At 44.5% G+C, this 16,082-nt stretch overlaps 1 protein-coding gene and 3 pseudogenes across 2 annotated transcripts in view; 1 reads left to right on the top strand and 3 right to left on the bottom strand.

The window, feature by feature from the left end:
• Positions 1–16,082, bottom strand: part of LOC120926518 — a 574,555-nt pseudogene that overhangs the window by 556,172 nt on the left and 2,301 nt on the right.
• The window catches only part of LOC120928403 (zinc finger protein 300-like), a 1,021,177-nt gene that overhangs the window by 525,949 nt on the left and 479,146 nt on the right, over positions 1–16,082 (top strand). The window lies entirely within an intron of this gene.
• LOC120926655 overlaps positions 1–16,082 on the bottom strand; it is a 391,741-nt pseudogene that overhangs the window by 373,357 nt on the left and 2,302 nt on the right.
• The window catches only part of LOC120928420, a 399,135-nt pseudogene continuing 388,498 nt past the window's right edge, over positions 5,446–16,082 (bottom strand).

The raw sequence follows: 16,082 nt of genomic DNA on the forward strand, positions 1-16,082 counted from the left end.
TTTCAAGGATACATTTATACCATTTATATCATCTATGCTAAGAAACTGATTAACATATGACACACCCCTCATTAATACCAGCCCCGCCCACTTATGGAACCCTCTAAACATCCAAATCCCTGTAAATTCCCAGAAGACACTTTAATCTTTTATCCATAACAAGCTGATTGGGTACAAGAGAACCCAGAGCCCCTCCTTCTCATTCCCACCCAACAAGTCCATGTCACCATCTACAAGGTTAGAGGACCTGAAGGAGAACAAGACCATGACCACCAGGACCATCGCCTGACTGAAGCCATGCTCACATTTCTTTCTAATGCTGCTTCTATGGTCTCCTCAGATACTGTACAGGCCATCAACCCCCCTATACTGTGTGATAGAAATACAATTAAGCAAAACAAAGTGAAAAAAAATGAAAGCAACACACTGTAAGGAAAAAGAAAAAACACACAAAACTAATTTTTAAACCCCAATTCCCACATACATGCACATAATGCAAATGTCGGCTTCAGGTGCGGTTATGTTGGAAAACAACAATCACACCACACAATTTACATATCACTGCACACACCAGAGTGAGAGGAACGACTCTAGGGACATCATTCATGGAGAACGTAAATAATCATCTGGCCTAAAATGTGAATTCATCCATGTGCATAAAAGACAAAATCAACTCTGTCAGTGAAAGAAACCTCAGCAATGTATAAAATTATTATGACAACTATAGTAACAACTAATGGCTTGAGAAGAAAATCGTGTGGGGCCCACACACGATTGGTTTGTCTGATGAAAACGAACCGATGGACCGCTTTCATCGGACAAACCGATCGTGTGTGGGCCCCACCGGTTTGTTTTCCATCGGTGAAAAAAAATAGAACATGTTTTAAAATGTTCCTATGGAAAAAAAACGATAGAAAAAAAGGATCGTCTGTGTGGAACTCCATCGGTCAAAAATCCATGCATGCTCAGAATCAAGTCGACGCATGCTCGGAAGCATTGAACTTCATTTTTCTCAGCACGCCGTAGTGTTTTACGTCACCGCGTTGGACACGGTCAGATTTTTGACTGATGGTGTGTAGGCAAGACTGATGAAAGTCAGCTTCATCGGATATCAAACGAAAAAATCCATCGGATTAGATTCCATCAGATATCCGATCGTGTGTACAGGGCATTAGATAGATTATAAGTAAGACACACAACAAGTAAAGTCCAACTTCAGATAACGCTTCTAAAGCCGTTACAGCAACAGGTTTTTAAGGTTTAACCCCTTCAATACCGGGCTTTAATACCCACCTCCATACCGGGCCTATTCTGGCACTTCTCTCCTACATGTACAAATCATCATTCTTTTGCTAGAAAATTACTCAGAACCTCCAAACATTATATATGTTTTTTTAGCAGACACCCTAGGGAAAAAAAATGGCGGTCATTGCAACTTTTTATCTTGCACGGTATTTGCGCAATAATTTTTCAAACATAATTAAAAAAAACAAAAAACGGTTTCTTGAATTAAAAAATAACAAAACAGTAAAGTTAGCCCAATTTTTTTGTAAAATATGAAAGAGGATGTTACGCCGAGTAAATAGATACCTAACATGTCATGCTTTAAAATTGCGCACACTCATGGAATGGCGCCAAACTTCGTTACTTAAAAATCTCCATAGGCGACGCTTTAAATTTTTTACAGGTTACCAGTTTAGAGTTACAGAGGAGGTCTAGTGCTAGAATTGTTGCTCTCGCTCTAATGCACGAGGCGACACCTCACATGTGTGGTTTGAACAACGTTTACATACGTGGGCGGGACTTACATGTGCGTTTGCTTCTGAGCGCGAGCTACCGGGGACAGGGGCGTTTTAATTAATTAATTATTTTTTTTATTTGACTTATTTATTTATTTTTTACACTTAAAAAAAATATATATATATATTTGATTGCTTTTATTCCTATTACAAGAAATGTAATCCCTTGTAATAGAAATAGTGTGTGACAGGTCCTCTTTAAGGGTCAATAAGACCTCCCCTCCCCCCACATCTCTCCTCCAGGCTGGAAAGAATGAGATTGTGAAAAAAAATTCACAGATTTGATTCTTACTAGCTGCAATTGCGGTTTGTTTACTTACAGGTACCCAGGTGTGACGTCATCACATCGCGCCCGGGCCTCTGACGGTCATAGAGATGACTGGTGACCATCTGGTCACCAGCCATCTCTATGCTTCACATCTGGCGGATGGCGATCATCTATCTGGGCCCTCGATGGCACGGTAGAGCCCGGAGAAGCACCGGATGGCGGCAAGAGGGGGATGTCCCCTCCCGTCGCCTTTAAGAACGATCAAGCGGCGGAACTGCCGCTATGATCATTATTACGGTGTGCAGGATCGCCGCTGGAAGAAAATAATATCTGAATGATGCCTCTAGGTGCAGGTATCATTCAGATATCCCCGCACGAAGTACAGGACGTCATATGACACCCACCCAGGATAAGAGATCCCCTTTTTGGACGTCATATGACGGCGTGCGGTTTGAAGTGGTTAACCCACCATATGAATAAGAACTGACAGTTGTAAGCACCCCAATCTGTGTTAAATGGTGTTTCTTAACTTCTCCAACTGCCATTTTTACCAAATAGCTTGGCCTTCTACAGGAAGTAGGTTAAAACAGATCTGCTGGGAGGATCAACAGGTAATAAAATTGTTACAAGAGGAGACTCGGAAATACAAAAACTTCTATGCTGACGACAGATTGCACCATTTATGTCATTATTGATTTTGCCCATGGTAGTGCCAATGTCCTAATGTTTCCAGAGACAAGAAGTTCTCTTTGAAAACTTTACCCCAAAAAGAGATCTGTCCATTCAGGATCATTAAAGAGAACCCCAATAGGTGGAATAGAAGTGTCCCAGAAGAATGTGTTGGAATATGACCACATACTTAGCACTTGGTGAGCTCAGATCTCTTGCAGTTGTTCTGTGTGAATAGTCTATGGAGATGAGGAATACAAAAGTTGGACAGAGAAAAAAGATAACAAGGACATCCAATCTTCTCCTGATGGAATCCCTGAGACTTTCAGCAGAACCAAATGCAACACAAGTAGCCAGCTGAACTTAAAGGGGTTGTAAAGGATTTTTTTTCCCCTAAATAGCTTCCTTTACCTCAGTGCCGTCCTCCTTCACTTACCTTATCCTTCCATTTGGCTTTTAAATGTTCTTATTTCTTCTGAGAAATCCTCACTTCTTGTTCTTCTGTATGTAACTCCACACAGTAATGCAAGGCTTTCAACCTGGTGTGGAGAAAGCCTCTTGAGGGTGGAGGGAGCAAGCAGGAGTGTCAGGACGCCCACTAACACACAGCTCCTTTCTCTATCTGCAAAGTAGAGAGTGTCCTGACCCTCCTCCTCGCCCCCTCCCCCCTCAAGAGGCTTTCTCCACACCAGGGAAAAAGCCTTACATTACTGTGTGGAGTTACAGACAGAAGAACAGGAAGTGAGGATTTCTCAGAAGAAATAAGGACATTTAAAAGCAAAATGGAAGGATGAGGTAAGTGAAGGAGGACGGCACTGAGGTAAAGGAAGATATTTAGGGAAATCATTATTTTCTTTTACAACCCCTTTAAGTGATACTGTTGAGTGCATCCCATAAACAGCAATAACTCAGTGTTGGAAGGCCTACATCAGCGTAGGAAATTATTTTCTCACTGAAAAGAGACTTCTCCCTGACCAGTGTCCCGGTTACAGACCTGCCTGCAAAGCTGCCATCCATGAGAGGAGATGAAAGATGGAAAGAAGGCATTGATCACGGGAGAGGAGGTAGAATTTGCAATGGGAGGTGTGGACAAGTTGGGCTTAGCTGGAGTCCTCAAGCCTGGCTGATGATGTATCAACAGTCAGAAAAATCTGGAATGGAATCTCCCAATGAGGCCTCAGGGGCTTGGCAATATGCCACTTGACCACTAGTCTCTGGTACCGGGGCAGTGTTGGTCATGTATTAGCTAAGGATCTGGCAATGAAGAAAACACTTGGGAACACAGCTCAGTTAGTGAATGATAAAAATACATTACATGTTCAGTCAAAGCTCCATTAAAAAAAGGCTAAGGTGAAAATCATGAGAATAATAGTTCAAATATTGGTGCCTATCACAAAAATTGTCAAAAGTTACAATATTCACAAGCCTTCTAGATGTGTGTTTGATGGAGATAAGAAATAAACTCAAATAGCTGGATTCAGGTACAGTTACGACGGCGTATCAGTAGATACGCCGTCGTAACTCCGAATCTGCGCCGTTGTATATTTAAGCGTATGCTCAAACTGAGATATGCTTAAAGCGGAGTTCCGGCCACAATTTCACTTTTTAAATATAAATACTCCTGTAATACACAAGCTTAATGTATTCTAGTAAAGTTAGTCTGTAAACTAAGGTCCGTTTTGTTAGGTTGTTACAGCATTTAGACACTTTATAAAATAGAAATTGACTGGGGCCATCTTAAGTGTGGTCATCATGAAGCCAGACTGTATGACTTCCTGGATTTCAGCCTTGCAGATCTCGCACATGCTCAGTGCTGCACAAGCAGTGTAATAGGTTTCAGATCAGGTTTCAGCACCTTTACTGTCCAAGTCACATGATTCTTCGAGACTGGGGAGTGCACAGACTCCTGGAAAGTTACACCACTACATTCCCAGGAGTCTGTGCGGTGTAGGTTAGGAAGCTTAAGCACCTAGGTGAAGGAAGAGGGAAGATTAACTATTCTGCCTAGCAACAACACTTTGAAGGCATCTAAAAAAAAAAAAAAATTTTTTAAAGGACTAATGACATTTTTTTAAAACTACTGATGTAATGTTATATTTATGGGTGGAACTCCACTTTAAATGTTGCTAAGATACGACCGGCGTAAGTCTCCTACGCCGTCGTATCTTAGCTGTCTATTTATGCTGGCCGCTAGGGGCGTGTACGCTGATTTATGCCTAGAATATGTAAATCAGCAAGATACGCCTATTCACGAATGTACGCACGCCCGTCGCAGTAAAGATACACCGTTTACGTAAGGCGTTTTCAGGCGTAAAGATAAACCACCAAAAAGATGGCGCAGCCAATGTTAAGTATGGACGTCGGAACAGCGTCAAATTATTCACGTTTTACGTCGTTTGCGTAACTCGTCCGTGAATGGGGCTGGGCGTAATTTACATTCACGTCGAAAGCATTGACTATTTGCAATGTGATTTAGAGCATGCGCACTGGGATATGTTCATGGACGGCGCATGCGCCGTTCGTTCGGCGCAACATTTATGTGAGGTCACAATTCATTATCATACAACACGCCCACTACAGCCTACTTTGAATTACGCGCGCTTACGCCGGCCCATTTACCCAAGCCACTGTAACTTAGGACGCAAGTTCTTTGTGAATACTGTACTTGCCTCTCTAACTTACAGCGGTGTAGCGTATATGAGATACGCTATGCCCGCCTAAAGTTAGGCACAGCTACGTGAATCTGGCTAAAAGAATATGATCATCACATTTCAGTCTGCTCACAGATTTTTGTTTTTTTAAGTAGCATTTTATTTTTTCACTTCTTCCCTATCTTGTGGGATGACATTGGTGAATGTGAAACTAATGGGACACCTACAACTTCTTTAATATTCCTCCTTCTTCCAGAGTTACCTCTCTGAAGCGGAATCCTTTGGTGATACATTAGTCCGGCATTAGCTATAAAAGCTTTGTCACATTCAGAGCATTAATTGCTTTTCTCCAATGTGAACCCTCTGGTGTCTGATAAGATTTGACCTATGATTAAAAGCTTTTTCACATTCAGAACATTGATATGGCTTCTCCCCAGTATGAATCACCTGGTGCGAGATAAAAATGGACTTCTGTGTAAAAGCTTTGTCACATTCAGTACATTGAAATGGCTTCTCGCCAGTGTGAACCCTCTGGTGTGAGATAATTTCGCTCTTGGTTTTAAAAGCTTTGTCACATTCAGAACATTGAAATGGCTTCTCGCCAGTGTGAACCCTCTGGTGTGAGATAATATCTCTCTTGGTTTTAAAAGATTTTTCACATTCAGAAAACTGATATGGCTTCTCTCCAGTATGAATCATCTGGTGTATGATAAGCCCTCTCTTGGTTGTAAACGTTTTTCCACATTCAGAACACTCATTTGGCTTGTCTCCAGTGTGAATCTTCTGGTGATTGATAAGGTTAGCTTTCTGATTAAAAACATTGTCACATTCAGAACATTTATATGGCTTCTCTCCAGTGTGAATCATCTGGTGTCTGATAAGGTGTTCCATCTTTGTAAAAGCTTTGTCACATTCAGAACACCGATATGGCTTCTCTCCAGTGTGAATCCTCTGGTGTTTGATAAGGTGTTCCCTCTTTGTAAAAGCTTTGTCACATTCAGAGCACCGATATGGCTTCTCTCCAGTGTGAACCCTCTGGTGTATGATAAGCTCTGTCTTGGTTAAAAAAGCTTTGACACATTCAGAACACTCATATGATGTGTCTCCAGAGTGAATCCCCTGGTGTCTGATAAGATGTGACTGATGTGTAAAGACTTTTTCACATTCAGAACACTGATATGGCTTCTCTCCAGTGTGAACCATCTGGTGTGTGATAAACTTTCCCTTCACTGTAAAAGCTTTATCACATTCAGGACACTGATATGGCTTCTTTCCAGTATGCATCATCTGGTGGTTGATAAGGTTTCTTGCTATTTTAAAAGCTTTGTCACATTCACAGCACTGATATAACTTCTTTCCAGTGTGAACCTTCTGGTGTCCGATATGTTTTGCCTCCAATGTTAAACTCTTGTCACATTCCAAACAAGAGATAGCTGGAAACGACTCCTCTTATGTATACATGGGTTGGACTTTACTGTAAAGCCATTGTCACTTCCAGAACACTGAAATGGCTTCTCTCCTGTTGTCCTCTGAGGCGGGATCAATGATGAAGAGGATCCAAAACACTTATGACTTTTAGAACACGGATATGACTTGTGTCCTGTGTGAATCCTCCAGTGAATTGTGATAAAGACTTTCAGTGACTTCAGACACCCATATGGCTTCACTTCCCATGTGACTTTGTTGTACTGATGAAGATCAACATGACCGAAAACTCAATTCCTCACTCCACCTGTACAGAAAAAAAAGAAATCAGAATTTTATATAAAGGGCTGAATAAAGTTGCTTTCTATTTTTAATGTTCATTGTTAAATATTTTGTATTTATAGAAAGAATATGTACAGCATTATATATATTTTTTTAATTAACCATTTCAGCTCCGCAAAGTTTTACCCCCTTCGTGACCAGGCCATTTTGGCTATGTGACACTGCGCTACTTTTACTGACAATTATATAAACAAAAAAAAGACAGACATTTAAAAAAAACGATATATCTTTTATTTACTTTCTGCTATAAAACATATCCTATAAAAAAATAAAATCTCTTTATAAATTTTGGACAAAATGTCTTCTGCTACATTTCTTTGGTAAAAAAAAAAATATATATCCCAAATGGTGCGTATTGATTGGTCTGTGTAAAAGTTATACTGTCTATAAAACTATAGGATATATATTGGAAATGTTATTAGTATTTTTTTTTTTATACTAGTAATGGCAGTGATCACTGACTTATAGCGGGGTGGGGAGCAATCTGGCACTAACTGACACTGGGAGGAACTAACTGCAACTGACATCACCAGTGACACTAATACAGTGATTAGTGCTAATAATATGCACTGTCACCGTACTAATGACAGTGTGTAGGAAGGGGTTAACATCTAGGCTGATCAAAGGGTTAAATATGTGCCTAACAAGTGTTTATGTGTACTGTGTGCAGCTTTTAATGGGGATCTAGTTGTTTTCATTCCCTACTTAGCATAGATCCCCTGTCACCCAGTGATCAGCATGTGCATTAACGAATCACAGCACAGCTGGGCTTACAGGCGCACACGCCCCCTACTGGAGAATGTGATGTGTGCAATTCTGGGCAGCCGGCCCACAATGTAAGAGTGCATCTCCCCATACACACCCCCAAACATCTCATCATACACACCCCCAAACATCTCATCATACACACCCCCAAACATCTCATCATACACACACCCCCAAACATCTCATCATACACACACCCCCAAACATCTCATCATACACACCCCCAAACATCTCATCATACACACCCCCAAACATCTCATCATACACACTCCCAAACATCTCATCATACACACACCCCCAAACATCTCCCCATACACACCCCCAAACATCTCCCCATACACACACACACCCAAACATCTCATCATACACACCCCCAAACATCTCATCATACACACCCCCAAACATCTCATCATACACACACCCCCAAACATCTCCCCATACACACCCCCAAACATCTCCCCATACACACACACCCAAACATCTCATCATACACACCCCCAAACATCTTCCCATACACACACCCCCAAACATCTCATCATACACACCCCCAAACATCTCATCATACACACACCCCCAAACATCTCATCATACACACCCCCAAACATCTCATCATACACACCCCCAAACATCTCATCATACACACCCCCAAACATCTCATCATACACACACTCCCAAACATCTCATCATACACACCCCCAAACATCTCATCATACACACCCCCCCAAACATCTCATCATATATGTAACGGCTACCCACTGGTAGTGAGGGGTATCGGCCGTTGGAGACGTCCTTTTTGCTGACAAGTTATGATATGCAGGTACCGCCGGTATATCCCATCGAACGCCCTTCCAAGAAACGAGACGGGCTACGTTTGAAGGGTCAAGCAGACTGCCTTTATTTGGCATATTTCACCTGCTTATATCTGCTTACAACTGTTACAAGAACAATGACAGTTTCCGCCCCCCCCCTTCACCCAGTAGGGGGCTTCAACACAGACCCCCTGAAACAATGACATCTCCTTGAATTAATCACTTGACCAGTCTCTAGACGCTTCGGCACCACAAACCACTTAACATTTTCTGGCCAGGCACATTCCTTTCTCAATAGAATTCAATTAACCTTTAAAGCAATTATCACTCACACATAATCCCCATCAGCATACACCTCACAGGGGGGGTGGTACCTACACAAGAGAGAGTTCATTAGCTATGCGAAGGGAACATTAGCATTCAGCAATGAAAGAGACTTGTCCAATTAACCCTTTGAGCTCAGAATACAATGTGGTACATCCAATTGTGACAAGCCATGCAGTTCCTTGTAGTCCTCCCTGCATGAAGCTTATAACTGTCCCGGCAGCATAGTCCATGATCCGTTACACTGCCCCCCTTTTGTGGAACACTCCGGCAGACCCGGATTGATCCTTTTCGGATCAACTTGGGGATGTCCGGTCTGCTGTTAGGGTAAAAGTTCCGTTTGCCTGGACAGTCCGTCGGCCTTCCCATTGGCTTACCAGATCGGTAGCTGGTGGGGACGGTGAATAATAGAATTCAGTTCTGGAACAGTCACTTGCTTTGCTCTCTCAATGGCTCCCAAAACCTGTTGCTGATGTTCTTGGGACAGATAAGGCACCACCTGGATGCAAATCCCATTTAATCTTTTGACAATTTCCGCCTGTTTGTGCATTTCAATGTTCAGGCCACGGGACATCTCATAATACATGACATAGTGTCTTTGCATCTCTGATTTCTCACTGGCCAACTTGTCACATTCCCATTTTAGACTGTGATATTGCGCCGGATCTACAGTACATGTCGGGGAAGATAGTCTTACCCGGGTCTCAGCAGCAAGCACGTTGATTCCAGCAACGCGGGTGGTCACGGGACAAGCAGTAGCAGGTGTAGGTAAATAAGCTGAAGTCAGAGGGCCAATGTCGTTGCCCAGCACCACCTCGGCAGGTAGGTTGTCCATGATACCCACTGTGGTCTTTCCTGACCCGACTCCCCAGTCTAAGTGCACCCGGGCGGAGGGTACGCGAAATACAGCACCCCCTGCAACCCGGACGGCAACTGTGTGAGTGGACACATTCTCTGGCTTTACCAGATGTTTTTGAATCAGAGTGATAGTAGTCCCAGAATCTCTTAAGCCTTGTGCTACTTGTCCATTCACTCGTACCTCCTGACGGTGATGCTGACGGTTATCCGGAGAGGCCGCTTGTATTGGGTCTGCCTCATACCAAATTCCCAGACATTCCTCCGGGCCCCCCTCAGTCTCCAGGCAGTGGGCCGCAGAGGGACGTGATGGAGTGACCTCTGTGTTGGGTGTTGTGCATCTCCAATTGTTATTTGTAGCTCTCAAAGGGCAATAACGAGCAATATGTCCCGTGTCGCTGCAGTGATGGCACGTCACCCTAGGCGAATCCCAGGGGTAGTTGCTAGGCCCCTGAGGACGTGGTGGGACTGGAGCCCGAAACTCTGGGCGTGAGGTGACGGTTGGAGTACGCGGTTCTACCTTATGAGCCAGCCGTGTAGTACCATGGCTTACTTTCCTTGTTTCCGCGTACTCATCTGCTAGCCGAGCCGCCTCGTTTAAGTTAGCGGGACGGCGATCTCGTACCCAGTCTTGTATGTCTGCGGCCAGGTCTTGGAAGAAATGTTCCATTAGGAACAGCTGCAATACTTCCTCCCCGGTGTTGGCCTTGCACCCTTGGACCCAAAGGGATGCCACCCTTTGTAACTGGTTGACCCATTCCATGTGGGAGTCCACAGCCATCTTCTTGGACTCCCGGAAGCGCCGGCGGTAGGCTTCTGGCGTTACGGCGTATCGGGTTAGCAGCGCCTTTTTAACTTGCTGATATTGTAAAATATCCTCTGGAGCGAGAGCCCAAAAGGCTTCATTGGCTTTGCCCGACAATTTCCCCGACAAAATAGTGACCCATTGGTCTGGTGGTACCTGGTGTAGTGAGCACTGCCTCTCAAAGTCCGCCAAATATCCATCGATTTCCTCCTCACTTTCTACAAAAGCTTTAAATGCAGTGAACGGTATTTTCTTTCCTGTAGCAGCAGGTGGGGGGGTAGGAACTGCAGGTGTAATGGGCTGTCTTGCTCTTACCAGTTCCAGTTCTTGTCCCCTCTTCGTTTGTATCTCTTCCCTTGCTTCCCGGAACAGCTGGTTGATTAGTTCCACGGACGTTTCTGGATACAAGTATAATCTCCGCTGTACAATCCCAGTAATTACATCTTCCTCGCTAACAGGTGCAAGGGGCTCCGTTCCTTCCATGGATCCATCCATTTCGTCCAGCTCCAGCAGGTCAGCTATCAGCTCCCTCCGTGGTCTGTTGCTGGCGCTCCTACCACGACTCTCCAATAGATCTTTCAGTGTGGATCTTTTCAGCCTGGCGTACTGCGACTCCATTCAGCACTTGCTCTTTGGATAAAAGGACCATCCCACCGCTGCCAACCAATGTAACGGCTACCCACTGGTAGTGAGGGGTATCGGCCGTTGGAGACGTCCTTTTTGCTGACAAGTTATGATATGCAGGTACCGCCGGTATATCCCATCGAACGCCCTTCCAAGAAACGAGACGGGCTACGTTTGAAGGGTCAAGCAGACTGCCTTTATTTGGCATATTTCACCTGCTTATATCTGCTTACAATTGTTACAAGAACAATGACAGTTTCCGCCCCCCCCCTTCACCCAGTAGGGGGCTTCAACACAGACCCCCTGAAACAATGACATCTCCTTGAATTAATCACTTGACCAGTCTCTAGACGCTTCGGCACCGCAAACCACTTAACATTTTCTGGCCAGGCACATTCCTTTCTCAATAGAATTCAATTAACCTTTAAAACAATTATCACTCACACATAATCCCCATCAACATACACCTCACAGGGGGGCTGTTACCTACACAAGAGAGAGTTCATTAGCTATGCGAAGGGAACATTAGCATTCAGCAATGAAAGAGACTTGTCCAATTAACCCTTTGAGCTCAGAATACAATGTGGTACATCCAATTGTGACAAGCCATGCAGTTCCTTGTAGTCCTCCCTGCATGAAGCTTATAACTGTCCCGGCAGCATAGTCCATGATCCGTTACAATACACACCCCCCCAAACATCTCATCATACACACACCCCCAAACATCTCATCATACACAAACCCAAACATCTCATCATACACACCCCCAAACATCTCCCCATACACACCCCCAAACATCTCCCCATACACACCCCAAACATCTCATCATACACACACCCCCAAACATCTCCCTATACACACCCCCAAACATCTCATCATACACACACCCCCAAACATCTCATCATACACACACCCCCAAACATCTCATCATACACACCCCCAAACATCTCATCATACACACCCCCAAACATCTCCCTATACACACCCCCAAACATCTCATCATACACACACCCCCAAACATCTCATCATACACACACCCAAACATCTCATCATACACACCCCCAAACATCTCCCCATACACACCCCCAAACATCTCCCCATACACACCCCCCAAACATCTCATCATACACACACCCCCAAACATCTCATCATACACACCCCCAAACATCTCATCATACACACACCCCAAACATCTCCCTATACACACCCCCAAACCTCTCATCATACACACCCCCAAACATCTCATCATACACACCCCCAAACATCTCCCCATATACACTCCCAAACATCTTGTCATACACACACCCCCAAACATCTCATCATACACACCCCCAAACATCTCATCATACACACCCCCAAACATCTCCCCATACACACACCCCCAAACATCTCATCATACACACACCCCCAAACATCTCCCTATACACACCCCCAAACATCTCCCCATACACACCCCCCAAACATCTCATCATACACACACCCCCAAACATCTCATCATACACACCCCCAAACATCTCATCATACACACACCCCAAACATCTCCCTATACACACCCCCAAACATCTCATCATACACACCCCCAAACATCTCATCAAACACACCCCCAAACATCTCCCCATATACACTCCCAAACATCTTGTCATACACACACACCCCCAAACATCTCATCATACACACCCCCAAACATCTCATTATACACACCCCCAAACATCTCATCATACACACCCCCAAACATCTCATCATACACACCCCCAAACATCTCCCCATACACACACCCCCAAACATCTCATCATACACACACCCCCAAACATCTCATCATACACACCCCCAAACATCTCATCATACACACACCCCCAAACATCTCATCATACACACACCCCCAAACATCTCCCTATACACACCCCCCAAACATCTCATCATACACACACCCCCAAACATCTCATCATACACACCCCCAAACATCTCATCATACACACACCCCCAAACATCTCATCATACACACACCCCCAAACATCTCCCTATACACACCCCCAAACATCTCCCCATACACACCCCCCAAACATCTCATCATACACACACCCCCAAACATCTCATCATACACACCCCCAAACATCTCATCATACACACACCCCAAACATCTCCCTATACACACCCCCAAACATCTCATCATACACACCCCCAAAGCTATGAAGAAGCACTAAGGCATAGTGCGAAACGTCAGCTTTTCTTTTGTTGCGCTGTTTTTTGCTGTGGCATGTATTTTGTGATTTTTAATTAAAGGAGGAGTTTTTTTGGAGTGCGGCTGTCCCAGCTTTTTTCCTTCATCCTAACATACACACCCCCAAACATCTCATCATACACACACCCCCAAACATCTAATCATACACACACACCCAAACATCTCCCCATACACACCCCAAACATCTCATCATACACACACCCCCAAACATCTCATCATACACACCCCCAAACATCTCCCCATATACACTCCCAAACATCTCATCATACACACACCCCCAAACATCTCATCATACACACACCCCCAAACATCTCATCATACACACCCCCAAACATCTCATCATACACACCCCAAACATCTCATCATACACACACCCCCAAACATCTAATCATACACACACCCCCAAACATCTCCCCATACACACCCCCAAACATCTCATCATACACACACCCCCAAACATCTCATCATACACACACCCCAAACATCTCATCATACACACACCCCCAAACATCTTCATACACATACCTCCAAACATCTCACCATACACACACCCCCAAACACCTCATCATACACACACCCCCAAACATCTCATCATACACACCCCCAAACATCTCATCATACACACCCCCAAACATCTCATCATACACACACACCCAAACATCTCATCATACACACACACCCAAACATCTCCCCATACACACACCCCCAAACATCTCATCATACACACACCCCCAAACATCTCATCATACACACCCACCCAAACAAAGAGAAAAGCCAATGTAGCACCAATATTTTAAAAAGGGCCAAAATACATCCCTGGGAATTACAGGCTAGTTAGCCTAACATCAATAGTATGTAAGCTCTTGGAGGGGATGATAAGGGACTATATACAAGATTTAAGGAATGAGAACGGTATCATTAGCAGTAATCAGCATGGATTCATGAAGAATCGTTCTTACCAAATCAATCTATTAACCTTCTATGAGGAGGTGAGTTGCCATCTAGGTAAAGGAAGGCCCGTAGACGTGGTGTATCTGGATTTTGCTAAAGCATTTGACACAGTTCACCCTAAACATTTAGGCCCGGATTCACAAAGCACTTGCGCCGACGTATCTCCAGATATGCCGCGTAAGTGCAAATATGTGCCGTCGTATCTATGCGCCGGACTCACAAACTAAGATACGCCTAAAAACAGGCTTCATCCCACCGACGTAACTTGCCTACGCCGGCGTAGAGTGGGCGCATATTTACGCTGGACGCATGTGGCGCTCCCATTGATTTTCTATTCCAATATGCAAATGAGGGAGATACGGCGATTCACTTTTTTTGTCCGCCAGACGTCCGGCGTAAAGTTATGCCCCATAAAGGTGGTGTAACTCAGCAGCATCCATGCAAAGGGAACACAAGCCAGCGTATTTTACGTAGTTTACATTGGACGTGAATATGACTAGGCGTATGTTACGTTCACGCCGTAGGCAGTGATCCGACGTTTCTTAGGGAGTAGTTCCAACGTGATTCTGAGCATGCACACTGGGATGTGTCCACGGGACGGCGCATGCGCCGTTCGTTATACGTATCTGTCTGGTGCTCGGCCCATCATTTGCATGGGGTCAAGCCTCATTTGCATGGCTCACGCCCACTTCCACCTACACTGGCTTACGCCTAGGAAACCAAGTCCTTTGTGAATTCCATACTTGCATCTCTGCGCTGCGTCGGCATAGCGTACAGGAGATACGCTACGGCTTCATTAATGTGCTCTGCTGTCTGTGAATCCGGGCCTTACTGTACAAAAAAAGTTCAGTTGTCATGGACCATAGGGTGAGTACATGGACCATAGGGTGAGTACATGGAGTACATGAACCATAGGGTGAGTACATGGACCATAGGGTGAGTACATGGACCATAGGGTGAGTACATGGACCATAGGGTGAGTACATGGACCATAGGGTGAGTACATGGACCATAGGGTGAGTACATGGAGTACATGAACCATAGGGTGAGTACATGGACCGTAGGGTGAGTACATGGATTGAAAACTGGCTACAAGGGCGAGTTCAGAGGGTGGTGTTAAATAGGGAGTGCTCGGGGTGGTCAGGGGTGGGTAGTGGGTTCCCCCAGGGTTCTGTGCTGGGACCAATCCTGTTTAATTTGTTGTTAAATGACCTGGAGGAGGGGTAAACAGTGCAATCTCTGTATTTGTGGACAATACTAAGCTAAGCAGGGCAATAACTTCTCTGCAGGATGTGGAAACCTTGCAAGAAGATCTGAACAAATTAATGGGCGGGGGGGGGGGCAACTACATGGCAAATGAGCTTCAATGAGAAAAATTTTAAATCATGCATTTGGGTGGCAAAAATATGAATGCAATCTATACACTGGGGTGAGAACCTCTCGGGGGATCTAGGATGGAAAAGGACCTGGGGGTTCTAGTAGATGATAGGCTCAGCTGCTGCTAACAAAGGATACAGAATATTGGCATTAAAAAAGGGGATCAACTAAAGAGATAA

This window comes from Rana temporaria, chromosome 2 (assembly GCF_905171775.1).
Source record: "Rana temporaria chromosome 2, aRanTem1.1, whole genome shotgun sequence".
Lineage (NCBI taxonomy): Eukaryota > Metazoa > Chordata > Amphibia > Anura > Ranidae > Rana > Rana temporaria.